The 27,595-nt window shown below is 45.6% G+C and overlaps 1 pseudogene; it reads left to right on the top strand.

Annotated features, from left to right (window-relative positions):
• The first annotated feature begins 26 nt into the window (after positions 1-26).
• LOC145537565 (MYND-type zinc finger-containing chromatin reader ZMYND8-like) lies at positions 27-27,073 on the top strand (annotated as a pseudogene).
• The last annotated feature ends 522 nt before the right edge of the window (positions 27,074-27,595 follow it).

The following is a 27,595-nucleotide window of genomic DNA, read 5'->3' on the forward strand; positions in this document are numbered from 1 at the left end:
ATGCGCAGAACCGTGTGCCACCACGCATGGGTAATATGCTGGCGGGAAGGACCTGAACTCTATACCCTGACCTCCAGACCTCATCACAGAACCAATCTAATGGAGTCAAAAGGCGTTCGCTCACGGGACACACCCCTTGGAATTCTGGGCACGCAGGGGCCCAACTTGGCTCAGTGCACAGTGCGCCGGTCCACACAAGCCATTTGCCTGACCAACAGTGTAGATGTGCCAGACCAGCGACTGGGCGAGCCAGGCCAGCTGGAGTCGAAAGCAAGGAATCTGAAGGTGACACTGCAGCCACCGTCAAGCTTGAAGTTGCCACTGGGGCAGCGGGCGACTCTGTGTGCTCAGGGATTCACACAGGTGCTCACCTTGGATCTAAACGGCAAGCCACGGGCAGAGCGTGGGTTTGGTGGGGGGTGGGGGGTGGCGGGGGAGTCGCTATTACCGCTGACCTCACCAAAGTTCACCACCTGCAGAGTCCGTCCCTAACCATGTGCCTTAGGCTTGAGCAGTGTCAGGAATGTAGCCATCCTCTGAGGATGAAGCAGCACACTTTCCTCGGCTAGCTCTTCGGGCCCCACAACGCAGCCCCAAGCCAAACCACCCTGGAGCCCCTGGCCTGCTGTCTGTCAGCTCTTGGCCTTTCCCCTGGCCCAGAGATTAGAGCAGGCACCCCGGCGGCTAAGGATGTGCTCCTGCGGATGCACTTCCCAGAGAAGCAGAGCTCCTCCTGCAAGTGTTTCAAGTGGACCAAAATGCTCCTCCTGACCATTGCTTCCTCTCTTCCTCTCGGCCACATAGCTAACGTGGGCACACTGAACTTAAGTGCCTGGATAGATGCAACGCTCACACTCTGCCTCCTAGGATGTCTGGTGTTTCACACTGAGCACCTAACTTAGGCCACACACACACACACACACACACACACACACACACACAGAGGAACAGGTGACACAAGCACAGACGTGTACACACATACACGTAACGCACCGGGATACAAATGCAAACAGGTGTTTCAGAGACTGAAGAACCAATGGTTTACAGGAAATGCAAAGATTTCCTTATTTCTCATAGGGAAATGTTCATTCTGATCATCAGATGTGAAATATAGAGAAGTTCGAGTTTCACGAAGGAAAATTAGTGCCTAGATTTTGATGCAGTTAATAAAGAAAACTCCAGACTTCATGGTGGACAGTCATTCTTTTCTATATAAGAAATACAAAGAATTAAGTATTTCACGAAGAAACAGTGGTGCCCAGAATTTCTTTTATGAAACAGAATTCCAATTCCCTGTTGGTTCCCATATCTTAATTGCATACTTCATGTCAGTAAAATTTCATTGAGATTTTCACATAGGAAATGTATACAACTTCAGAGTTCAGGCAGCAAAGCATATGCTCAACTTTTCATATCTGAAATACCTGGAATTCCCCATTCATGTAGGAAAACGTGTGCACAGATATCCACATGTGAAACAGACAAGATTCCATATATGATGAAAAAAGTATACAAGTAGATTTTCAAACATGAAGTACATATTTCCTATTTCATGTAGAAAAATCTGCACCCATGTTCTCACATGTGAGATAGAGAAAATTACATATTTCATACAGAAAAATCATCTTTCGGATTTTCCTCAGCACGAAGCAGGGAATGCAAAGCAGTGCTCTGGAACAACCCAGAAAAATAGCGTCGGAGGGCATGTGGGAGAGGCTCCAGGATGGGCGGGACCCCGATTTACTTATGGCTTTTAATGTTGATGCATGGCAGAAACCATCACGATATTGTATAGTAATTAACCTCCAGTTAACATTTAAGAAAATGTTACAGTTTGAGAAAAGTGAAAGAACAAGGGGACTCGACTCTGCTCTGTGGTGACCTAAATGGGAAGGAAATGCAAAAATGAGGGGATATATGTACACTTAAAATGGATTCACTTGGACATACGTACTCAGAAACTAAAGCAACATTGTAATGCAACTATAGCCCGATGATAATTGTTTCAATCATATTACATGTCAAGTATAATTCCAGCAGTGAATAAATAAATGGTAGCCTCGTTTGCAATATATATCCATGGGGACATTATTCTAAGTTAAATATTTCAGTTAGAGGAAGATGAAATCTTTTACATCACATGACATTGTGAAGTTGAAATCCCTGCATTATAGAAACAGAGTAGAATGTGGTCCTCGGGCTACTGGAAATGGCCCGTGATGGTCCAAGTTACCAACTTTTAGTCACCGGTTGAATAAGCTCATCAAGGAAGATACTGTAATAGAGGCAGGATGGAAAATGGTGTTGCAGGCCTCAGCCCAAGACCTTCAGTGGAGTTAGAAACCCCAACACCACCCACAGAAAGCCTCTGAGCAGAGTGTAGTGAGCTATATTACAGCCTTCCCACAGAGCCCTCTAGGCCCTTGGGCCTTGGGATGGGGAATGAACTGTGGAGCTTGGGAACAGGCTGTGTCTTGCAGAGTCCCAGAGCCTTTGCTGAAGCCACTGACTGGTCTGGCCCAGGTTTCAAAGCAGTGGCCAACGTGTTCCATTCCCACCTCCACGACTGAATGGTTGTGGCAATCTGCATGGGTCACAGTCTACAGGACCAAGCTCTCCAACTGGGTAGACTGAGGAGGCTGAGGGTCAGCTACATAGTGGGTACCTGGCTCCCTCATTGAAGGTGGCTGGACAGTGTATGGGGGCCTTGGAAAGAGGAGGGCACAGAGAACTGAGAACTGCCTCTTCCACCTAGGACTGGGCACTTCTGGAAGTAACAAGAGTGGGTGCTAGATGAATGCTCCATGACTAGGATAACCGGCCTGCACAGGGAACCCCCACATCCCAACCAGTACCGTGGAGGGTGATTGTCAAGCTTGGGACCTATCCTTTCGGGAAATAGGGAATAGGGAATATTTGCTTCCCTCAAGGATTACAGGAACACAGTTAGCTGACCACCAGTTACTTCAAGAACACAAGATCTGACACCAGGAAATTTGCAAGAGCTAATCACATCCATCCCTCACCTTTCCTATACATAGCCTTTGCTGAACGCTTTGTGGGAGTTGTGTTTTTTTTTTTCTTTTTTCCATTGCCTTAGGCTTTTATTCTTTTTTAATACAAGCATTTAAAATTATGAACACTTCCAAACATGCATCTCATGAATTCTGGTACACTGTTTTTTTATTATTACTGAGTTAAAATATTTTCTAATTTTTCTTTTTATTTTTTACCTCTTTTTTAAAATTTATATCAATTGGAGGCTAATTACTTTACAATATTGTAGTGGCTTTTGCCATGCATTCACATGTAACAGCCCTGGGTGTACATGCGTTCCCCATCCCGACCCTCCCACCTCCCTCCCCATCCCATCCCTCAGAGTCATTCACCCCAGTACACCAGCCCTGACACCCTGTCTCATGCATCGAATCTGGACTCACGATCTATTTCACATACTATACATGTTTCAATGCTATTCTCTCAAATCATCCCACCCTCACCTTTTCCCACAGAGTCCAGCAGTCTGTTCTTTACATATGTGTCTCTTTTGCTGTCTAACATATAGGGTCATCATTACCATCTTTCTAAATTTCATATATTTGCATTAATATACTGTGTTGGTGTTTTATCTTTCTGGCTTACTTTGCTCTGTATAATAGGCTCCAGTTTCATCCACCTCATTAGAACTGATTCCAATGCATTCTTTTTAATGGCTGAGTAAAATTCCATTGTGTGTATGGATCAGAGCCTTCTTCTCTTTTTGTCTGCCAATGGACATCTAGGTTGTTTCCATGTGCTAGCTATTGTAAACACTGCTGTGAATAACATTGGGGTACATGAGTCTCTTTCGGTTCTGGTTTCCTCCATGTGTATGTCCAGCAGTGGGATTTCTGGGTCATATGGCCATTCTATTCACAGTTTTTTAAGGAATCTTCAGGTTTCCTTTTCACTGGGTGCTCTTGACCTTCGGGTGAGAAAGGAGCTGTAGTTGGGTGTCACCTAGGCTGTCTAACCAAAGCACTCCTTGCTGGGTTGCCCATTTGGTTAGGTCATTGAGTGACATGGATGAACTATGCAGTCCATACCTTTCTTGGGTTCTTCCAGGCAGCTAGTCTAGCTCCTCAATTTGTTATTGTCAATAAGGATGTACGGAGGACTTCCTATCCCCCCTGCACTGTGCAAAGATTGCCCTGGAAGGTTGAAAGTGTTACCAAACCCATTGTCCAGGGGAAGAAACTGAGGCTCAGAGAGGTAGTTCACCCATTCAGGGTCGCACAACTAATAGAAGCAGAGGAGTAGGATCTGAATTCACCTCCTTTGGGCTCCAGTACCCAAGCAAATGTGGTCATGCTTGTCATTCTTGGGTCCGACCTTTAGTTGCCAACTGCACCAGCCCTGAGATCCAGAAATCAAACCAGATTTGGTTTTTAGATTCTTTCCCTTTGAGCCCTGGCGGAGGTGGATATAGTTCACTCCTGATCTTGCTGGGCTGTTTGTGGCTCTTGCCCTTTTACGATTTTCTCTTCCATGATCCCACTCATGGTAACCATTGCTCTAGAACGAAGACAATACAGAGTTGATGGGGATTTCCTCTTTGCAAACTTGTAGGTAACAGATTATTTACCTACAGATGGATGACAGTCACTACTGGGAGAGGAAACATAAACAGGTTAAATGAAATTATTGTTAGAAATAGACTTTTCCCCATTTTTGCTTGTATATGCAGGAAACTCCTGTTGTTTGATCGGTTTTCCTTTTGTTTGAGACATGGAAATGGGTGCCTTTCCTCTGGAATCAGTTACAAGTAGAGAAACAGTAGAAGCACAATGGTGGTTGACTCTGTTTCCGGGCAGGGAGCCAGATGGGGGCTGGGCAGCTGGGTGACCTGGAGACAGTGCTCCCCCAACTGAAATGGGCCAGTAGTTCTCAGCCTCAGCCAGCCTTGAAGCCCTGTGACCCAGAATGGCCAGGTCTTCTGCTCTTTCAGGCAAGCCTAAAATCTTAATTTCTGTGTGAAACTTCCAGATTTCTGAATTGGCCAGCACATTCTAAGTTATAAGCAACAAATAACGAAAGATTGGAAAGCATTGGGTCAAATCATTGCTTCCTAAATAACACGTCTGCTCACCCCACGTGGCTCTTGGGCTGTGAGTTTGCGTTCCCTGCTTTAAGGCTTGGCTTATTTCTTTGAGTCCTGGACACAAAGAGTAAAAGACAAAATGCTTTGGGAATATGTGGGAAGAGCCGAAGTGGTGACTCAAGAACCCATGTCTCTGGCCTCGCCTCTCTGTCTTGGTTTTCTTTGTGTCCCAGGACAAGGGATTTCTCAGGCCCTCTTTTATTTCTAATCTGTAAAATGGAAGCACCAGCTGGAATCAAGATGGCTGGGAGAAATATCAATAACCTCAGGTATGCAGATGACACCACCCTTATGCCAGAAAGTGAGGAAGAACTAAAAAGCCTCTTGATGAAAGTGAAAGAGCAGAGTGAAAATGTTGGCTTAAAGCTCAACATTCAGAAAACTAAGGTCATGGTATCCGGTCACGTCACTTCATGGCAAATAAATGAGGAAACGATGGCTGACTTTATATTTCTGGGCTCCAAAATCACTGCAAATGCTGACTGCAGCCATGTCATTAAAAGACGCTTACTCCTTGGAAGGGAAGTTATGACGAAGCTAGACAGCATATTAAAAAGCAGAGACATTACTTTGTCAACAAAGGTCTGTCTAGTCAAGGTTATGGCTTTTCCAGTTGTCATGTGTGAATGTGAGAGTTGGACTATAAAGAAAGCTGAGAGTTGAAGAATTGATGCCTTTGAACTGTGGTGTTGGAGAAGACTCTTGAGAGTCCCTTGGACTGCAAGGAGATCCAAACAGTCCATTCTAAAGGAGATCAGTCCTGGGTGTTCATTGGAAGGACTGCTGTTGTAGCTGAAACTTTAATACTTTGGCCACCTGATACGAAGAGCTGACTCATTAGAAAAGACCCTACTGCTGGGAAAGATTGAGGGCAGGAGGAGAAGGGGACAACAGAGAACGAGATGGTTGGATGGCATCACTGACTCAACGGAGATGAGTTTGGGTGGACTCCGGGAGATGGTGGTGGACAGAGAGGCCTTGCGTGCTGCCGTTCATGTGGTCGCAAAGAGTCAGACAAGACTGAGCGACTGAACTCTACTGAACTGAAAATTGATCAGTTTTAACAAATCCTGTGTAGTGTTCCCTTCCATCCCTCCCATTCTATGTTTCCCAGTAGTTAACCTGTGCTGCCAAGATTGAGATCTGTATAAATTAGAATTCACGTGGTTTGGTCCGATGCCATTTTTGAATGTCAGTAACTGAAACACTCTTCAGGCAAGCTCAATTTGTCACCTCTATTCACCTGCAAGTTAAGTCTACTGCTAACGCCACCAGGCCAGTGTGACGCAATGTGATTTTTTTTTTTTTTTCAGTATTGAGCATGTTAAATATTTGTGGATTTCTGGTCCTGCTCCTTTATCTGTGAGTATGCTGCATCCTGTTTTCTTTCTTTTTTTCTTTTAATGTAGGCATAAATGAAATCTCAGAAGATGTTTATATGACTGTTGAACCCAGCGATTCCAGGGATACTGAGAAGTCAGATAGTAGCGGAAGTGACCCTATCAGTGAAGAGGAATAGAGGTCCAAGAATGAGCCAGAAGATGCTGAAAACACAGAGTTGTCTCAGATGGAAAAAGAGCCATCTGCTGTCAAAAAAAAAAAAAAGTCCAAATTGTTGAATCCAGTAGAGATGGAAGAGGAGCTGAAAGCACGTCACCAGCCAGTGAGAAAGTGGACTCAAGACCAGTCAAGGAGAAGATGAGGCACCAGCTTGAGAAGGACTTTTCAGACAAAGCAAAACCCTTTCCTCATCCCACAAAGGATAATCTGAAGGGAAAAGGTGAGACCGACTCCCCAAGAGTGCATTTGGGCCTGGATTCTGATTCAGAGAGCAGATTTGTCATAGATTTAAGAGAAGACCTTTCTGCGCTGGAGGGTCGAAAACCTAGGAAGGAAGCCAAAGAAACATCTCCCAAACAGGAGGGTAAGTGACTGTATCAGTTTCTGGTTTCTTGATTTGGTTTTTGAATGTCACATTGCCATTTATAGCAGCACATGTCATGTCACATGATGCTCAGACATCATGAAGTGTGCACAACAAAGCTTAGGTTAGCTCCAAGTCATCTAGCTAGTTACTGAGCAGGACAAGGACTTGAGCTGGGCCTGCCTACCTTTAACCTTCTTGATACCCAATGTGGTTGATTTTGAGCACAGGAGAAGAAGTCTCTTAGAAAGTAATAGTTGCTTCCAGCAGTCAGGTCATTTTGAACCTAAGCAGTTTCCTTTCCAATATGTTCACTTACATGTCTCAAGTGGTTATCGATGCTAAGACATTGGACAGGTCTGAAATTGATAAAAGCATTCAGGTCAAACACCTTGATAAGTTTATTCTCCCTTACCTCCCCTCACACTGCCCAGGCATCTCAAAATACATTTTCTTACTAGAGTATAAGGTTTTCTGGGTGAGCGGCACCAGACTGCTGAGTTCTTCTTCAGGCCTGTAGAAATCCAAGGGGCATTGTATGATGCACACATGAGCCCGTTTTCTGCCATATTTGCATTTAGCTGACATGGGCCCCAGGCCTCTCAACCTTGGCACTATTGACATTTTATGCTGGACAGTTCTTTGTCCTGTTTATTCAAGGATGCTTAGCAGTATCCCTGGCCTTTACAAACTGGATGTCAGTAGCATCTACCCAGTGGAGGACTTCAAAAGTGTCTAGACAAAGCTCAATCTCACCTAGTTGTGAACTGCTGCCTGAGTCTTCGCAGTTCTCCCTTTACTGCTGTTGGGGACTGAAAGAGCAGTGGCTTCTTTCAAACTTGCCACACCCCAGGCATGTTGGCAAAGCCTGCAGTGGAACATCAGTTCAGTTCAGTTCAGTTCAGTCGCTCATTCGAGTCTGACTCTTTACGACCCCATGAATTGCAGTACGCCAGGCCTCTCTGTCCATCATCAACTCCCGGAGTCTATCCAAACCCATGTCCATCGAGTCGGTAATGCCATCCAACCATCTCGTCCTCTGTGGTGCCCTTCTCCTCCCGCCCCCAATCTTACCCAGCATTAGGGTCTTTTCTAATGAGTCAACCCTTTGCATGAGGTGCCCAAAGTTTTGGAGTTTCAGCTTCCACATCAGACCTTCCAATGAACACCCAGGGTTGATCTCTTTTAGGATGGATTGATTGGATCTCCTTGCAGTCCAAGAGAATCTCAAGAGTCTACTCCAACACCACAGTTCAAAAGCATCAATTCTTTGGTGCTCAGCTTTCTTCACCGTTCAACTCTCACATCCATACATCACCACTGGAAAAACCATAGCCTTGACTAGACGGACTTTTGTAGGCAAAGTAATGTCTCTGTTTTTAAATATGCTATCTCGGTTGGCCATAACCTTCCTTCCAATGAGTAAGCGTCTTTTAATTTCATGGCTGCAATCACCATCAGCAGTGATTTTGGAGCCCCCCAAAATAAAGTCTGACACTGTTTCCCCATCTATTTCCCATGAAATGATGAGACCAGATGCCATGATCCTGCTTTTCTGAACGTTGAGCTTTAAGCCAACTTTTTCACTCTCCTCTTTCATCTTCATCAAGTGGCTCTTTAGTTCTTCTTCACTTTCTGCCATAAGGGTGGTGTCATCCACATATCTGAGGTTATTGATATTTCTCCCGGCAGTCTTGATTCCAGCTTGTGTTTCTTCCAGCCCAGCGTTTCTCATGATGTACTCTGCATATAAGTTAAATAAGCAGGGTGACAATATATATCCTTGATGTACTCCTGTTCCTATTTGGAACCAGTCTGTTGTTCCATATCCAGTTCTAACTGTCGCTTCCTGACCTGCATGCAGGTTTCCCAAGAGACAGGTCAGATGGTCTGGTATTGCCATCTCTGTCAGAATTTTCCACAGTTTATTGTGATCCACACAGTCAAAGGCTTTGGCATAGTCAATAAAGCAGAAATAGATGTTTTTTTCTGGAACTCTCTTGCTTTTTCAATGATCCAGCGGATATTGGCAATTTGATCTCTGGTTCCTCTGTCTTTTCTAAAACCAGCTTGAACATCTGGAAGTTCACAGTTCACGTATAGGTGAAGCCTGGCTTGAAGAATTTTGAGCATTACTTTACTAGCCTGTGAGATGAGTGCAATTGTGTGATAGTTTGAGCATTCTTTGGCATCACCTTTCTTTGGGATTGGAATGAAAACTGACCCTTCCAGTCCTGTGGCCACTGCTGAGTTTTCCAAATTTGCTGGCATATCGAGTGCAGCACTTTCACAGCATCACCTTTGGGGATTTGAAATAGCTCAACGGGAATTCCATCACCTCCACTAGCTTTGTATCTAGTGGTGCTTTCTAAGGCCCACTTGACTTCACATTCCAGGATGTCTGGCTCTAGGTGAGTGATCACACCATCGTGATTATCTGGGTCGTGAAGATCTTTTTTGTACAGTTCTTCTGTGTATTCTTGCCACCTCTTCTTAATATCTTCTGCTTCTTTTAGGTCCATACCAGTGGATCATAGGAATGATTTAAAAGATATTTAGCCCATTGGTGAAGCAGTCAGTGAATTTCTCAGCTGGCTTGGCAAGTGGGTATTGATATGCCCAAGAAAGATAAGAATTAATTAAGGGCCCAGGAGACACGTGGCCTAAGAACAAATTGGAGATTGTAGCCATAAAAACTCTTGTAGTTTGTGAGTTACATACACGGATAGCCAGGTTTAATTATGTAGCTCAGTGGTAAGGAATCTGCCTGCCAATGCAAGAGACGCAAATTTGATCCTTGGATTGGGAAGATCCCCAGGGGAAGGAAATGACAACCTACTCCAGTAGTCTTCCCTGGAGAATTCCATGGACAGAGGAGTGTTGTGGTCTATATAGTCCATGGGATCACAAAAGAGCTGGACATGACTTAGTGACAAAACAGACAATGGGCAGCTTCTGACAGGACCCATCTTCTCAGTTCTGTGTCCCCTGGGGTTTTCTTCGTCTCACTGCTTAAAGCAGGAGGGGGGATGGGTTTTGAGCTTTTATCCTCTGTGTTTGTATCATTGTGAACTGTTCAGGTTCCTGAACCTCAGTTCCTGGAATTCATTGAAAGAGGATGGAATATCTCTCAGTGATATGGGGCAGGAAGAGAGAGAGCAGTTGAGTCAGTCAGGAAGGATGGATCACCACCTCATCCCTTAAAATTATGAGTGGCATCTGAAACATCCAATTCTGTGTGGATTGGGGTTTGAGGGAGCACTTCTGATGCTGCATAAGGCAACGGGAGTAGCATTTTTTCAATAAAGTTTGTGGAATTGTTGGGTCCCAGATGGCAGTGTTCCTATGAGTGATAGATTTATACTATTCCTTTCTTTCTGAAGTACATTGTTTGTTTAGTTGTGGGTTTTTTCACTGCTTCCAGAAAGGATTTCAGATATACTGATAAAATGGAAATCAAGAGAGCGAGAAAAATGAACATGAAATAGTGAGAGATGTAGGGAAAGTTTGTATACAGAAATAACTATGTCAGCCTTCAGAATTAGCAAAGTCACTCTTCCTTTTTGACCCTGAGCTTCCTGAAGTTGAAGTGAAAAGGGAAAAAACATATGAGTGCTTTAAAATAGCTCATGCCCCCCCCCCTAAATAGAAAGCACTCCAGGTGATAAAATGAAGCTGAGCTGTTCCTCTCACTGGTGTCGGAAGGAAGTTTCTCTAGGATCCTCTGAACGTGGTGGGAATTTTACGCAAAGGATGATTCTGAAACAAGAAGTCAGTTAGAGGAACTTCACAGAAGTTGAAATCCAGAGCCACCTGAGGATGATTTCGGTCTTGAAGAATTGGCTTCATGTCAGACTCTGCAGTTGAGCATCTTTTCAAAGGTGTGCTTTCACTTACGTGTTTATTAAGTGACTGGTGTTTTGAAGAGTGCTTGGTGACCTCCAAGTGATCTTCAGTTAGGAGTGCAGCTTATACAGAGAAACTGAATCCTCAGATCGAAAGATGGCTTTTCTAGCTAGAGATCCCAGAGCAGAGGCTAAGGGAGCTCGCTTCAGGACCTTGCCTCCACGTACAGGTGTCATATCAGTCGTTTCCAGCCTTCTCTTAAAAAGTCCCTTTTTAATGTACAAGACTGCGACCTAGGTCTGATATAAGTAGGCTAGTTGGGTGGGGTCGCCTTTGGAGTGTTGACCTTTAAGAAATTCACTTCTTTTTGAGACAGCAGGTGAGTGCATACTCCCAAAGTTTTAGGACAAATGGAATTTTCCATGGCCTTTCCTCTCCCTCCCCACTGCCCCAGTAAACCTTCCATATCCTTTAGAAATTAAAACGTTTTAGTGTATAAATGAAGACTCCCCAAAAGTGTGTCAAGCCTGGAAAGTTTTCAGATTGCATACTCCTGCTTTGTTGTTGTTTGTTTGTTTGTCTTTTAATTTGGAAAAGAGCTCGAATGGGACTCTTTCAGAGCAGTTACCACTCTGCTCAAAGCCAGTTGTTTGCTTTGGCAAGATGAGAGAGAGAAAGGACCTTTTTGTGGTTGCCCTTTGCCCAAGGAGGTATCAGACTAGCTAATCCACAAGGACAGCATATTTTTAATCACATGGCAGAAAAGAGAGGCACAAATGTTGCTTTTGCTTTTGCAAGTTAGAAGCCTTGCCTGTGGGATCTCTACGTTTTACAAGGGGCAAGCTCAAAGCCACTTCTGCCCCTGCAAGGGGAAGGGGTAGAGGCTGTGACCGATATCTGAAAGGTTATCCTGGGAAAGGATGGGGGCAACCTCACTCTAGGTAGAGCTCTTCTCCCAGCCCCACCCTGTGTTCTGGCCCAGGACTTTGGTTGAATTCTTCCCCGGAGGAGCAAGAGGGACAGTCAGTTGTGTAACCACCAAGACCCCCTCCCCCCTCCGCCCTCGGGTGGAAAAGTCAACCTGTCAGCATACTTTTCCTTTCACACTCCTTGATTTTCCTAGAACGACAGCTAACTGAAAATGTCCCCTAGAATAATCAAGAATTCACGTCTTTTCTGGGTGACAGACATCTAAAAATGACAGGCATGGAGTCATGCAGTGGAAGCATGCTGAGCCCCTCAAAAAAGGTGTTGTCATTAAGGGCTTCCTTGGTGGCTCAGATAATAAAGAATCTGCATGCAATCCCGGAGGCCCAGGTTTCTTTCCCTGGGTTGGTTAGATCCCCTGGGGAAGGAAATAGCAACCCACTCCAGTATTCTTGCCTGGGAAATCCCATGGACAGAGGAGCCTGGAGAGCTACAGTCCATGAGGTTGCAAAAGAGTTGGACACGACTGAGCGACCTCACTTTCAGTCTTTATTAAACCCAGTTTGAGGTCCAGGCACATTGTCTGAGATCAAGGATGCTGACTTGCATCCGTGTTTTTTTTGTGTGAACCCGAGGGAATCCTCTCTGGGGATGCATGTTCATCTCTCCAGTGCCTGGGGCCCCTGCAGTCGTAACAGACTCCTTCCCCTTACAGATAAATACTCATGTGGTCACCCCCGGGCCAGCCCTTCTCACTGCCTGACCTCACCCACCAAAATTCTGCCTATTCCTGGGCATGTCTTGGCTAAAACTGTTCTCTTCCAAATTTTCCCTGCTGTCTGTTGAAATGCTGCCCTCCATTCTCATAGCTCATTTTCTCCCAGAAGATGCACTCCAAAAGGAAGCATTTTTCAAACTCAGTCACTCGTAGTCATTATTTTTGTCATTCCCAAAACCTGCTTGTTCACGTATTGCCTTAGTATATTTTCTTATCTGAAGCAGCAGCTGTTTAAAAAAATGAACTCAATTTTGAACTTAAACTTAACTACCACACAGTAGGGAAAACAGTATTTTGTGCTGTGCATAAAAGATGCAAAATGGAGAACTGCAGTCAAAACGAAAGCAAGGCTTCTAAATTCTCCATAAATACCATTGTGCTGGGGATGGTTCTGTCCTTGGTGTGGAGTTCCCTTGAGTGATAGGTGTCAAGACTGCCAGGACCACACTGAGAATTCTCGTGAAGGAATTAGAAGAGATGAAAGGGAATATTCTTCGTTCTGGGTGATTCATTGGTATTCAGTGCTTTGGCCACTGGGAGGCTGTCTGGTTCCTTGGGGTACATGCTCTGTAGGTTTCCTATCCAAGCAAAGGATTCCTGTTAATGACCAGAGGGAATTTGGCTAAGTCTTTCTCAAAGTGCTTACTAACTCTAACTTTGTAAAACAAGGTACTTGCAACGATTCTGTTCAGCCAGTGGGTCATCGACTAGCAGGTGGGCAACTCCAGGCCAAGGGCTGGGTCATGTTGGCCTCAGTCCCTCAGAGGTCTTGACAAGTTTCTCAAATATCAGCAAGCCCACATTTGAGTACCCCAAGGAGCCTGATATTTGAAGCTAGCACACACTGAAGAAGTGGCTTAATCATGTAAAGCAAGAATGTGCCCATTCACGTGGAGGCCCTTGGCATGGCAGCCTGGGATGGTCACTTAGAACTCACTGGCCTGGAGACCCTGCAGGTCAGCCTGAGTCCCGTCAACTTTCTGTTTTGTTTTTTCATGTGTTGGCTTCCGTTATAGGTGAGGCTTCATCATCCACAACAGCGGGCAGCCGGTCTCCCCCCAAAATGCTGGTCCTCACCCACTCATCCTCCCAAACTCACATGGCTGGGGTCACGGCCACCAACAGCACCATCTGCACGGTCACGGCCCAGCCACCACCACCACCAGCAGCAGCAGCAGCCTGAGAAACCCGGTGAAAAAGCAGAGGCCAGTTTTACCGAAGGAGACTGCCCTGGCCATGCAACAGGTTGTGCGGACCTCATCAAGTAAGTTTCAAACGTCCACCCAAAAGAGGCACATGCAGAAGATGCAGCACCAGCAGAAGCTGCAGCAAAGCCAGCAGCAGCAGCCTCAGTCTTCCAAGAGGACGAGATATCAGAACAGACAGGCTGTGAAATGTACCAAGCCTCCCTATCTGCACTCCATGGCACCAGCTCTTTTTTTGCCACATGGACAGGAGAAAAATAGTCCTTGTTTTATTTGTTTACTTCCCCTTGGTTGCCTGGCCACTGTATCCTAGAGGCCTGACACGTTCCATTTGGCATTATTTTTAAAAATTAATTTGCAGCTTGCTGTTTTACTTTTCTCTTTTCTTTTCTCATTTTACAGACAGTGCATACATGTCTTCTTAGAACGAAGTGAAATGGATACCTAGACACACAAAAATCTATTGTCTTGATTGAATTCATATTTCATTCTCCACCCTTTCTCAGAGGTATTGTTAACCATAAGATCTTTTTCTAATATGTACGTGTATGTATTTCCGTATAAGTTGGCTTAAAGCTTAACATTCAGAAAACTAAGATCATGGCATCCGGTCGCATCACTTCACGGCAAATGGATGGGGAAAGAGTGGAAATAGTGGCTGACTCAAATTTTCTGAGCTCCAAAATCACTGCAGATGCTGATTGCAGCCATGAAATTTAAAGATGCTTACTCCTTGAAAGGAAAGTTATGACCAAGCTTGACAGCATATTAAAAAGCAGAGAGACATCACTTTGTCAGCAGAGGTCAGTCTAGTCAAGGCTATGGTTTCTCCAGTGGACATGTATGGATGTGAGAATTGGGATATCAAGAGGGCTGAGAACAAAAGAATTTAAGCTTTTGAGCTGTAGTGTTGGAGAAGACACTTAAGAGGCCCTTGGACTGCAGGAGATCCGGCCAGTCCATCCTAAAGAAGATCAGTCCTGGGCGTACATTGGAAGGACTGATGCTGAAGCTGAAAGTCCAACACTTTGGCCACTGGATGCAAAGAGCTGACTCATTTGCAAAGACCTTGGTGCTGGGAAGGATTGAAGGCAGGAGGAGAAGGGGAAGGCAGAGGATGAGATGGTTGGATGGCATCACCGACTCAACAGACATGGGTTTGGGTGGACTTCGGGAGTTGGTGATGGACAGGAAGGCCTGGTGTCCTGCAGTTCATGGAGTCACAGAGTGTTGGACATGACTGAGGGGCTGAATAGAACTGAAGTCTCTTATGTGTGAACCTTCAAGTTGGGAATTTTGAAAGACGTGAATGTTTGCATGTTTAATCCTGTAAGTTAGTTCACCTCCCTGGCGTACATTGTCACCCGCACACATCCTCTACAAGTCGTTGTGCTTTGTGTGCTTTACTGTACAGAGTGCAGTATTACAGTATCTTTATTTCAAGCCCAGGACGTCCATAAGCAAGCATAAAAGCAGCAGTGATGTACCTGGTATTGTACTATCTAGCTGATTGTGTGAGTTGGTTGCTTAGGCTAACTTTGTTGGACTTCTACAAAGAAATTGCACTTATGACCGTGCTCTAGGAATGGAACTTGTTCATAGGTAGGTCACTCACTGTCCTATTTATTTTGAAAATCTGGTCTTTTTCACTTTAAATGGCTTTTACTGCAGCACCTCTCAGAAAAGATGGACCACTTGTATTTGTTTTTTTTTGTTTGTTTGTTTGTTTAAGCAGAACTTCTCATGAATTTGAATTAACCCACTGACAACCATCTGGGGGAGGCCAGCAGAGACCAGGCTTCCCACTCTTTGATTCAGCAGATGACATTAACCGTATCGTGATTCTGGAGCTTCCAAGCCCTATTGACAGCAAACACCCAGATGCACTTTATAGGTCTTTCTGTCTCCATACAGATCTGCAGGCTGAGGATTTAGATACAAAGGGGAAGCCAGAATTGAAAGAGACACGTATACCCCAGTGTTCATTGCAGCCCTGTTCATAATAGCCAGGATAGGGAAGCAACGTAGATGTCAATGAGCAGACGAATGGATAGGAAAGCCGTGGTACAAATACACAATGGAATATTACTCAGCCATTAAAAAGAATACATTTAAATCAGATCTAATGAGGTGGATGAAACTGGAGCCTATTATACAGAGTAAAGTAAGCCAGGAATAAAAACACAAATACAGCATACTAATGCATATATATGATTCAGAAAGATGGTAATTATAACCCTAAATGCGAGACAGACAGGGAAAGAGACACAAAGGTATAGAACAGGATTTTAGACTATTTGGGAGAGGACAAGTATGGGATGATTAGGGAGAATGGAATTGAAACATGTATATTATTGCATGCAAAATTAATCGCCAGTCCATTTTTGATGCATGAGACAGGGTGCTCGGGGCTGGTGCACTGGGATGACCCAGAGGGATGGGATGGGAAGTGAGGTGTGGGGAGGGTTCAGGATGGGGAACACATGTACACCCGTGGCAGGTTCATGTCTATGTATGGCAAAACCACTAAAATATTGCAAAGTAATTAGCCTCCAAATAAAATAAATAAATTTATATTTAAAAAATTAAAAAAACAATAATAATGGAGAATTTGAACAAGGAATAAATATATAACTGTATGGGGGGGGGGAACCTCCAGTGGCTGCACCAACAGGAGCTCTCAGGCATGAAATACAACTTGGGTAAGTGCTGCTGACCTGGCCTCCACTGACAAAGGTTCTGGATAGGAACTTCTTGGCATGTCTAGAGTTAGGCCCAAATGTACACTGAGTCAAAAGTAGGCCAGGCCGCCTTACCACTCTTAGGGAGAACACAGCATCCTAGGGAGTCTAACCTGGAGAAACCAGGTATGAAGCAAGAGCTGGCAGAAACCCGTTTTCCTCTCTTCCAAATACCAACATCAGCAACAAATTCATCACAACAGCTGTGGTAGCTTCTCCTGCTTGTGAGCTCTGACCTGTTGTAAAATTGCGAGAAGTCTCAGTAGCCTGAGCAGTTGGATAATTGTCCTGTCAGCCCAGTGATCAGTCCTGATGCCCTGTCTGGAAGATTAGATCTGCTGCCACTAAACACATCAAAAAGGAAATATACCCAAGTTGTAGCCGCAGCTCTGCTCATCTTAGCTGTGTGCCTCAGTTTCCTCATCTGTGAAATGGGTATTATAGGAGTATACACCTCCTTAAGGTTGGAGTACGGATTAAAAGAGTTCATATTTATAAAGTCTTTACAACAGTGCCTACAGATCATAGGTACTCTGTATTTGATAGAGAAACAAGCTTATACAAATGATAAATTTCAAAGTGAATTGAGTGGACATTTTTCAGAGGTTTTATGTGAGTACTTCCTGCAGAATCACCGCAGGGCCCCATTTTCAGTATCCTCAGGACCTGACGTTCATGATCATGCTGACATTCATGGTCAGCATGGTGGATGCCCGTTCTACAGATAAAGACGTTGGATCTCAGGGAAGCTGGGTGAGTCTCTGAACGGGCTCATATGACCAGGACATCCCCGACCCAAGGATTCACACCTGATAGGATTCACCTTCGGACCTGGTGTGAATGAGCCCATGGCTTGGGATGGACGATGAAGTCGGTATCCTCTCCCCTCCCCTCCTCTGGCAGAGCTGACCAAGGCAGAGATGCGGCAGAGCCTAGAAATGGAGCACGACCAGCTCATTGCTGAGGTGAAGAAGCAACTGGAGCTGGAGGAGCAGCAGGCAGTGGCCGAGACCAAGAGGAAGCTGTGGTGTACCAACTGCAAGAAGGAGGCCGTTTTCTACTGCTTCGGAATACCAGCTACTCTGACTACCCCTGCCAGAAGGCCCACTGGCCTGAGCACATGAAGTCTTGCACCCGGTCAGGTGGGACTTAGGAGTGTCCCCTGGCCCTGACTGTGGTGGACGGGCCCTTGGCTCCTCCTGGATCACAGGGCACTTGCCACGCTCACTCACCACAAGTGACTCCTACATACACGAGAGTAGCAGGCAGACACATAGCCAAGTCTCCAGGCACCATTGTCTCCACCCTCCAGTTTACTTGGCAGCATTCACTTGTGTGAATGGAGCTTGTAATGACAGCCCAGATGACTTTAGCTTCATGTGGTTTGCTGTGGTTCTCTGCTGGGGGCAATATTTGTCTCTGCCCAAAGCAATGTGGGCATCCCTGGTAGCTAAGACGGTAAAGAAACTGCCTGCAATGCAGGAGACCTGGGTTCATTTCCTGGGTCGTGAAGATCCCTTGAAGAAGGAAATGGCAACACAATCCAGTATTGTTGCCTGGAGAAGGCCACAGACAGAGGAGCCTGGCAGGCTACATTTCATGGGGTTGCAAAGCGCCGAACATGACTGAGTGACTAAGCAGACACACACACACACACACACACACACACACACACATCAAATGCATCTTCTACCCCTTTCTACAATGCACAAGCAGCATTATACAAGCCAGCCCCCACCATGGAGCCCATCTTGGACTCAAGGCTTTAACAATCATTAGTTCTTACATGAAGGACAAAGTGCTGCTTTGGAACTAATCTGTCTTTTAAATCTCTTTCCAAAGCACGGCAAGCAGATCCCAGGCCAGGAAACTCTAGCTGGAGACATCACCTGGTAAGACTTGATTAATAATATGTATTAGTTATATTTTATACTTAGTGCTCATTTATAGCCAATACTAGATTTCTGTATTTAGAAGTAGAAGTCTCCACTTCAAAGAATATATTTAAGTACAAATAACATAAATAATGTAACAAGGAAATGTGTCAGTGGAGTGCTAAATTTTTCAAGGGTTGTAGATAAATGACCCAAGTTTCAGAAGCTCTAGGCAGGGGTTCGCAAGCTTTTTTTAAGAAGGTCTAGAGAATAAACATTTTATGATTTGTGGTCCATGTGGTCTGTGAAAACCTCTCAACTATGCTGTAACAGAGTGATAGCAAGTGCATGGGGATGTACACTCGTCTAAAATAGGAAATTATGAAACTGGAAGAGTTGTACTGTTTGCTTCACGAACATGCTTATATCTCCAGAATGATTTAATCAAACTTAAATCAGTTCAGGTCAGTTCAGTCACTCTGTCATGTCCGACTCTTTGCGACCCCTAGAACCACAACACGCCAGGCCTCCCTGTCGTTCAGCAACTCCCAGAGTTTACCCAAACTCTGCTGGATGGCGGTGATGACATCCAGCCACCTCATCTCCTGTTGTCCCCTTGTGCTCCTGCTCCCAATTATTCCAGCATTAGGGTCTTTTCTGGTGAGTCAATCGTTCATATCAGGTGGCCAAAGAATTGGAGTTTCAGCTACAACATCAGTACTTTCAGTGAACACCCAGGGCTGATCTTTAGGATGGACTGGTTGGATCTCCTTGCAGTCCAAGGGACTCTCAAGAGTCTTCTCCAACACCACAGTTCTAAAGCATCAATTCTTCGGGGCTCAGGTTTCGTCACAGTCCAACTCTCCCATTCATTCATGACTACTGGAAAAACCATAGCCTTGACTAGATGGACTTTGGTTGGCAAAGTAATGTCTCTGTTTTTTAATATGCTCTCTAGGTTCGTCATAAGTTTCCTTCCAAGGAATAAGGGTCTTTTAATTTCATGGCTGCAATCACCATCTTCAGTGATTTTGTAGCCCCACAAAAAAAAAAGTCTGACACTGTTTCCCCATCCATTTCCTATGAAGTGATGGGACCAGTTGCCGTGATCTTAGTTTTCTGAATGTTGAGCTTTCAGCCAACCTTTTCACTCTTCTCTCTCACTCTTAAAAATGAACATATTTTCACACACAGTCTGGAATTCCTGTGTCTGGGAAGGCTTCGATCCAGCTATTCAGGGCCCACACTGTAACCTGGGTGGAGCTGGTTGGTATGTCTTAACACATGGTGGTTTGCACAGAGCAGGGTTCCCCGCAGTCCTGGGAACTACTATGCTCGGCGTATATGTGACTTCTGTCCCCTTCTGCACTCAACTACCACCCCTCAGCAGGAAGTAGACCCCGAGGTGAACATGGAAACACTAAATAAGTTATCCCAGGGCACCTCCTCCGAAACTCAGGCAGCCCCCCTGGAAACCAGTGCCTTGAACGCGAAGAGGACGCTAGCTGAGAAATGCAAGGACAGTGGCTCGGTGAGTATCCATCGCACACACCTAGGGCCAAGCAGAATCTCAGAGGAGCCCACTCCCAATGCCACGGTGATTCCCGTGATGTGGGAAGTTGTCTGTCTTCAGGCTGCATGTAGAGGTGACAGAGTCTCTGCAGGGCTTCTTCTCCCCAGGTGTGTGTTGAGGGCAAGTGTGGTCTAGTAGAACCTTCTGTGATGATGGGAATGTTCTACATCCCCTCTGCCCATTGTGAGAACCTCCGACCAGCCTCATGTGGCACTTGAACTATGAGCACTTGAACTGGGGATAGTGTGACCAAAACTTGGATTTCAGGTTAATTTAATTAAATCAATTTAATGATAATTAATGTAGATGCAATAGCCATGGGTGGCTGGTGACTGTCATATTGGACACAGACGTCAAATTTCTTATTTTCCCAGGGGGTGCCATATGGATTGCATGCAGACTTATTTTAGAGGACACACTGGTCATTTTTTACATTTGTAATCATTATGATTTTAATTCATGTGCATCAGGGAAAAACATCAATTCATCCCAGAAGTCAAACCTCTTTGACTTCATTGATATCATTGACTAGGAAGAGGTTATTGTGGAATAAAAGTGAATTGATATAATATGATTTAATATATAGGCAGCCTTCTCTATCCATGGATTTCTCATGTGTACATGCAACCAACCAAAATTCCATCTCTGTTTGGTTGAATACGTGAATGTGAAACCGTTGGATACAAAGGCATAGTTGTATTCATCCTTCTAGGGCATTTTATATAAGGAACTTGCACGTCCTTGGATTTTAGTATCCTTGGGAGGTCCTGGAACCATTCCACCTTGGGTCCTAGGGGATGGCTGTACATCCTTTGGGGATAGGGTAGAAATCCAGAGAGTGGAATAGGTCAGAGAGGGGGGAGTTGACAAGCAGTGTTCTTGAACCTGAGGCTCTAGCATTGAGTAAGGGACCTCCCTAGTTCTGTGTCCAGGGAGATGGAGCAGAAAAGGGCACAGGGCTTAGGCCACACTGACTGGTCTGGCCTTCCCTCCCTGAGCATGCCAGGCAGAGGGCGTGAAGGTGTTGTCGGGGCTGTGATGAGCACCCGCATGGATCCCCGGGCTTCCCTGGGGTGGGGTAGGGGGGAGGCCCTGTTTAACACAGTGCCTTGGCTCCATCTGTCTCTTTCTGTGTTTCTAGATCCTTGACCTCTCTGGGTCCAGGGAAATACCCTCTCCTTTCTCTTATGCTCCAAGATAGACTCTGGTAAATGGCCCCCTGATGGTTGTATGTACTCTCATGTTCCACAGGGGCAGAGGGGAGCCATCTCCTCCAGGGGAGCCTGAAGGGTTCAGGGACGTGGTTTGCAAACTGTGGTTCCTTAGTGATCTTTGAGGGAACCCTGGGCTGGTCAGTAGAGGTGAGGGATAGCTGAGCAAGCAGCTTTGAGGCATTTCTCCAAGTCGAGAATTTACCTTATTTGTGTGAGTTTTGTGGGTTTTTTTGTTTGTTTTTTGTTTTTTGCTGTGTTGTGTTTGTTTTTTTCAGTTCTGAATCTAAGACAGAGAGAGTTTCTATTGTTGAACTGGGGAGGGGTAGAAAATACACTTGGTTTGGACAGTTCTTCTGCCCTCAGAAATGACCATAGTAAATTAAACTGTGTGAATCCGTCCCTGAGGTACCAGCACCCACAGTCCGTGGAGGCCTTCAGAGGAGAAAAGCATTTCTACAGAAGTGATCTTTCTGTAGAAATTTTTCCTCTCAAGGAATAAGCTGGCAGGCTGTTTTGGGGAGATTATCTGGCACTAACTTTTCTAGTTCTCTTCTGTGGAATTTGAGCTGTGTTCTTTAGGCTTTCCCCTGCACCCTCTCAAATAAGTTTTAGGGCATTCTAAAATGGTTCATTCTCAGTGAGAACAATTCTGCTTCTTTCAGGGTCCTTCAGCTCCAGGGTCTTTCTCTCTCCCAGATTATTCTCTTCAGCTGAAAACCAAATTTTCTTTGTTAGTTAGTTTCTGCATATTGAGTACTTAGAGTAAGAAATGATGTATCTTGTTAGGGTGGCTGGAGGTTTCCCAGTGGCACTGGAAGCGGGGTTTAGGTCCAGCAGAAAAGATGGGAGAGTGGCATGAGCTGATTATAGGGGGAATACGAACATGTATAGGCATGGAAGTATGGCTGAACCGCCTGTCAATTCCCTTCTCACTCTCACTCGGGTCTTGTGACTGCATCTGGAGGACACGTTGAGTTTGGAGCTGAGTGTCTTCCTCATCCCTTCTTCTAGCTTCTCTTTTTAACAATGGCAGAGCAGACTTCAGACTTCAACAGCAGCGCAGCACCCACCTCGAGTTTTCTGCTACAGTTGGGTGTTCATTATGTTGATTTGTGGAGTTGCCGTCTGTGTAGCGCAGGTATTCTGATTTCCTGCTTTTGGTGTTGATAGAGTTTCTGTTTGAGTTAAGTGGAATGTGAGTTTAGGAACACCAGCTGAGCCATAAGTAGGGGGACATGGGAAGTGTCAAAGCCATGGAGGTGGTTGGCCGGGGGAAGGGTTCAAGTTGGGAAAACACTGCTGCAGGCAGGGAGCCCTGCTGGGGATTTGGAGTAGCCAAGTGGTGTCATCCACATGGGAAGATGAGGATTGGTGATGCTGTGGGGTATGGAATCTGGTGTGACAAGGAGGCTTGCATGTACAAACGTGGTTGGGAGATACAGCATCTCCCAGTCGTGAGGTGGATGAGGTGTTTCTTGGCCCGGGGCTTGTTGGACCACCCGTCTTTATCAGAACTGCCGTTGTCAGGTGAAAGCAGCCAGAGATGGCACATAAAGAGATGTTCCTGTGCTGCAGTGAACTTGCCCTTGGGAAAGCAGGCATTGGGCTGGATTTGGCCTGTGGACCATCATTGGTTGACCCCCCGACCTGAAGCACCCTAGTGTGTGAGAGGATACAAAGGGAGGATGGAGAGAGGAAGTAAGAGTCTAGAGATGCTGGTGAGTTGGTGCAGAGGCTGGAGTGGGGAGAAGAACATCTCAGGGAGCCTGATGACTATGGGGGAGGGAGGGAAGGAACCCAAATTGTCAGCATTCATGAGGGAGTGTTTAAGGATTATTCTAGAGTGTGAGCTGAGCCGGAGGTTCCTGGAGGACTCATCAGGACTGTGAGCTCATGCCTGTTCATTTCCCCCTGTTTGCACTCCACAGCCATCTGGCTGAAGGCTTATGTCAAAGTAGACAGACCAGCTCATTTTGTCATTCCTCATATGCCTCCGGACTTCTGTTTGTGCTCACTGCTTGCTGACAGTGGAGGTGGAAGCGGGAGGAAAGCTGAACGTTACAAACATGGAGGTTCCTGTGCTCTTTATCAGCTTCTGGAAACAGGCTGGTTAAGACGAGGGTCTAGTTGAGAGAAAGAAAGGTTAAATAGGAGATAGGAACTTCCTTGGGGTGTCCATATGCCTTTCCTGTTCACTTGTCTCTTCAGCTGAAGAGTTTAAAGTGATGCATGCATATCGAGTTGACCCTTGAACAACATGGGTTTGGACTGTGCAGGTCCAAGTCTGAGTGGATTTATTTTCCTGTAATGAATACATTGCTACACAATCTGTAGCTGGTTGAATCTGTGGATGTGGATATGGAGGGCTGACCGTGAGACTAAGTTTCCATGGAATCTGGTGTCCATGGTGGGTCGTGGAATGAATCCCCTGTGCCATCCCTGATACAACGGGATATGTGTAGTCAGAGAAAATAAAATCATACAGGGGAAAACAATTCCTCGTCCCAGTCTTCATGGCTATTTTTTGCACCCTGTACTTATTTATAGATAACTTGTTTCCTCATATTTCTGTTTCTTGACTTTATCTAGACATTGCGTGTTGACTTCTCACTTGAGAAGATGAGAATCGGGGTCACTTACCACCTCTCTTCTCCCCTCTCTCCCAGACCACTCTGTCACTGTTTGACGTGCTCTATGGGCTTCCTTGCTCCAATACAACACTTATTCCTTAGTTCATGTTCTCCAGCTGGAGGAAACTGTCTCTGGACCCCTCTCTTGGTGCACATTTCCTCCCTCACCTCTCCTCCATTGTCATTTTCAGACTTTTCCATCTTCCTGCTCTGATTTCCCATCACCAAGGTGGAGAGAACTTGTGCATTCTATTCTATAACTGTAGTTGGTCCGTCTCAGTTCTGGCTGTTGGCTGAGTCATAAATGTGGCCAGATGACCATCTGTGTGTCCATCATTATGGTCGTTCTGTTTGTCTCAGAGTCAACTAGTGCACTGTGATTACATTTCCATCTCTGTACAGCCTTACTTTTCCCTGCGTGTTTCTTCTCCCCGCTCACTGCTCTCATATCTTCAACCATTTCCCTGCCAAATTCTTTGCCATAACAGTTGTTTTCTTGAGACACTTTTCATGTCACACATTTTGGGCTCTTCCATTTCAAATAAGTATGTGTCTGTGTCCTACCGTCATGGCTGAGGTGTGGTCCACTGAAATCTCACCTGTGGCTCCTTCCTCAACTCTTCTCACTCCATGCACCTCCATAATACTCTTTCCTGATCTGTCATTAGCCTTGGCAGTCGATTCAAGATTATATTTACCCTAAATAATCTAGGTTCCTTTGATGGAGCCTTGCCACCTAAGTGTGGTGGAGCCAGCGCCTCCAGTTTCCCTGGATGAACTAAGCTCTTGGCAGAGTGGTTCTGAAGGAAATTTGCTTTCAAACTTCTGGGAATGTATGGCTTTTACATCATGGTATGCCTTATTTCCACCTGTAATCTCGTGCAGCGTCCAGAGATCTTAGTTCATGGTTTAATATACATTTGTAAAAGCCTTAGTCTTCTATGAATGCCTCAAGTTGGAAAATGGCAACACTGACCCAGCAGTTCTCCAGTGCTAAGATCAGTAGCCTGTTGGACAGCAGGATAGAGAGCTGGTGGGGTTGTATGGACTCGAGCTCTCTTCCATACTCTAGCCCTCAGCCAGTCTCTGAGGTTGCCTTGCTGTCTCTTCAGTTAGCAACAGGTGTGACAAATCACCTGCCTCTGCCCCCAAACATCACAGAGCGCCAGCCTCACCCAAACTACCCAGCACAGAAGTGGAAGTATGAACCAACTTCATGGCAGCCAACGGGGATCTTTTCCCAGCAGGCAGTGTGCTCGTCTCTTGAGTGACTGTGTGTGTGTGTGTTTTCTTTGTGAGCATGCCTTTTCCTGAGTGATGGGTCTTGGCTTTGCCTGGTTTCTTCCTCGCTGTGCTCCTGATGGCCATTGGAAGCAGCAGTAGGAAATGAGAGAGAGAGGATGGATGGTCTGGCCTCTGTCTCTCTCTCTCTCTCTCTCCTGTTTTTATTTTATTTTATTTATTTATTGACCATGCTAAGCAGCTCATGAGATCTTAGTTCCCCATGTAGGCATTGAACCTGCACCCTTGACAGTGAAAGCACCAGGTCCTAACCACTGAACAGCCAGGGAATTCCAGATCTGGCTTCTTGAAGGGGCTTCATCCTTGCTCTTTTCATGATGAGTCCTGGATTAACACCCATTTCCTCCGCAGTGACTGGCTGAATCAGCCAGCGTGCCCTGTCCTGTCCACGGGAGAGGTTAGGCTCTGCACTTACTCAGGTGGCCTGGCTCCGGGATGTGGCTTCTGTGCTAAGTAAGCTAAGCCCTGCTGCCTAGCTGGTCTCCGCCTTCAGCAGAGCTGGGGAGATTCGATGTGACTTGAGTATATTGTTGTCAGTTTCTGCGTCGTGATGACCAGCTCCATCACCGACCTTCCAGAGGACTAACAATGTAGGTGTCACAAGTAGAGAAGAATGTTTAAGAAGGGGTGGATTTGGATTCAAGAACCCTAAGAGAGCTCCACCCTGGACCCCAGCTCTGTCCACCACAGTAGCACTCCCTTTGGGCCATAGATGCAAGTGATGAGGGTGTGTTCTCTCCTGAGTGAATATGTGATTTGGGAGATCCTTATCACTGTCTTTGCTGCTTCCCTTTCAGAACCAGAGCTCAGAACCAAACACAACCTGCGTATCACTAGGCAATAATAAGAGTACTTTCTCTTCTAGGTGATGATCTGGTCCCTTGTTCCCCCACTCTGATTCTGTCTCTAAGTTTGACAGTCGACTTCTTGTGTTCAAATATTATCATCCCACCTCAAGAAGTTAAAAAAAAGAAAAAAAAGTTGTGTCCCAATCTGTCTGAACTTGGTAAATGATCTAACATATGATGAGATCTTAGTGATGTGCTGGCAGGTCTCTCAGAGTCGGCCATCCCGCTGAGCCTGCAGGCTGGGTGTCTCCCCACTGGACAGACACCTCATTTGGCTCTTCCTTCAGTGTCCTCACATCTTACTCATCCACGATGTAGCTCCTTATGGTGCACATGTCCTTGAAACTCCCTTAGCCCTTACTGTGGGTCTTTCATCCTTCTGTTGATCCATTAGCTTGTCCATCCTGGGAGCCAGGTGGGGTTAACCATTAAGCCCAGGTGGGCTTAATCATTCTGGTCCTCACTTCTTTTCCTTTGGCTGGTTGAGGTATAATTCTGCTTTCAAGTTGCCTATACAGTGATGAAACAAACTCCATTAACAGAATTAAGTAGATTGAACACCAAATCTCAGTGCCTTTCTTGGTGCCCAAGGTTAAATATAACAAGAGCCTGGGGTTCTTTGTGTCTACACATGCAGTAAGAGTGCCTGGTCCCAATTACTGCATAAGAAACCTTTCTCGATACGTTAGTATGTTTCCCCACTCATCTTTATTTTCTCCGAGCACGAAGCCCTTCTGTTTTTCCAACCAGCTCTTGTTAAATCCTTAAAGACCCAAAAATTCAGGTCAGTAAATGATGGCAGGATTTTCCCCCTGTGTGTTGGAGAGTTGGGAGGGGAAGGTGGCTTCCTGGGGAAGCAGGTGCATATCAAGTAGAAGGGGATGGGAAGGCATGCTAAATCTCCTTTTCCCCTTGGCTTTCCCCCTCCCAGACCATTCCCAGAGCAGTAAATCCACTTGCTGGAGCGGCAGTGAGCAGAAGCAAAGCTCCACCCGCTCTGAGCAGAACACTGGTACCAGTTCAAAGAGCCTCATCCTGAAAGAGTCCCACCTGGACACGTTCTGTACCTAGGGACATGCCAGGACACAAGCCACCCACTCCATGGAGGGAAACAACTCAGGCACCTGGGAAATCTGAAACGGCAAAGAAACATGAGATGGAGGACTGCCACCCTCTGACTTGGCCTCTGCAACTGGCATGGAGGGCAGGGCACATTATTTCATGTCTTGCATTATCCTTGACTGAGGACTCTTCCACCCACATGAAACCTTTGCTTTAGATGTAAATAATACACAATTTGTGGCTGTCATCAAGCCTAGAGTACCTTCCCCTTTTCACACTTGTACTAACTTTAACTTATTAAAAAAAAAAGAGAGAGAGAGATAAAGAGAAAGAGAAAAACAAAACAAAAGACACACCCAACAACAAAAGGAATGTTTGGATGCTGGAGAAAGGATGGTCACCCAGCCAGTCTGTCACAGGGGTACAGAGAGGGCACAGGGGTTGTTTTACAGTGCACAGCTCCTCCTCTGTGACACCCTGTGAGCTGTTTCCATTTGTACGTCTGTACACAGCACATTGGGATCAAGAATT

This window comes from Giraffa tippelskirchi, chromosome Y, assembly GCF_054371585.1.
Source record: "Giraffa tippelskirchi isolate mGirTip1 chromosome Y, T2T-mGirTip1v1.2.pri, whole genome shotgun sequence".
Classification (NCBI taxonomy): domain Eukaryota; kingdom Metazoa; phylum Chordata; class Mammalia; order Artiodactyla; family Giraffidae; genus Giraffa; species Giraffa tippelskirchi.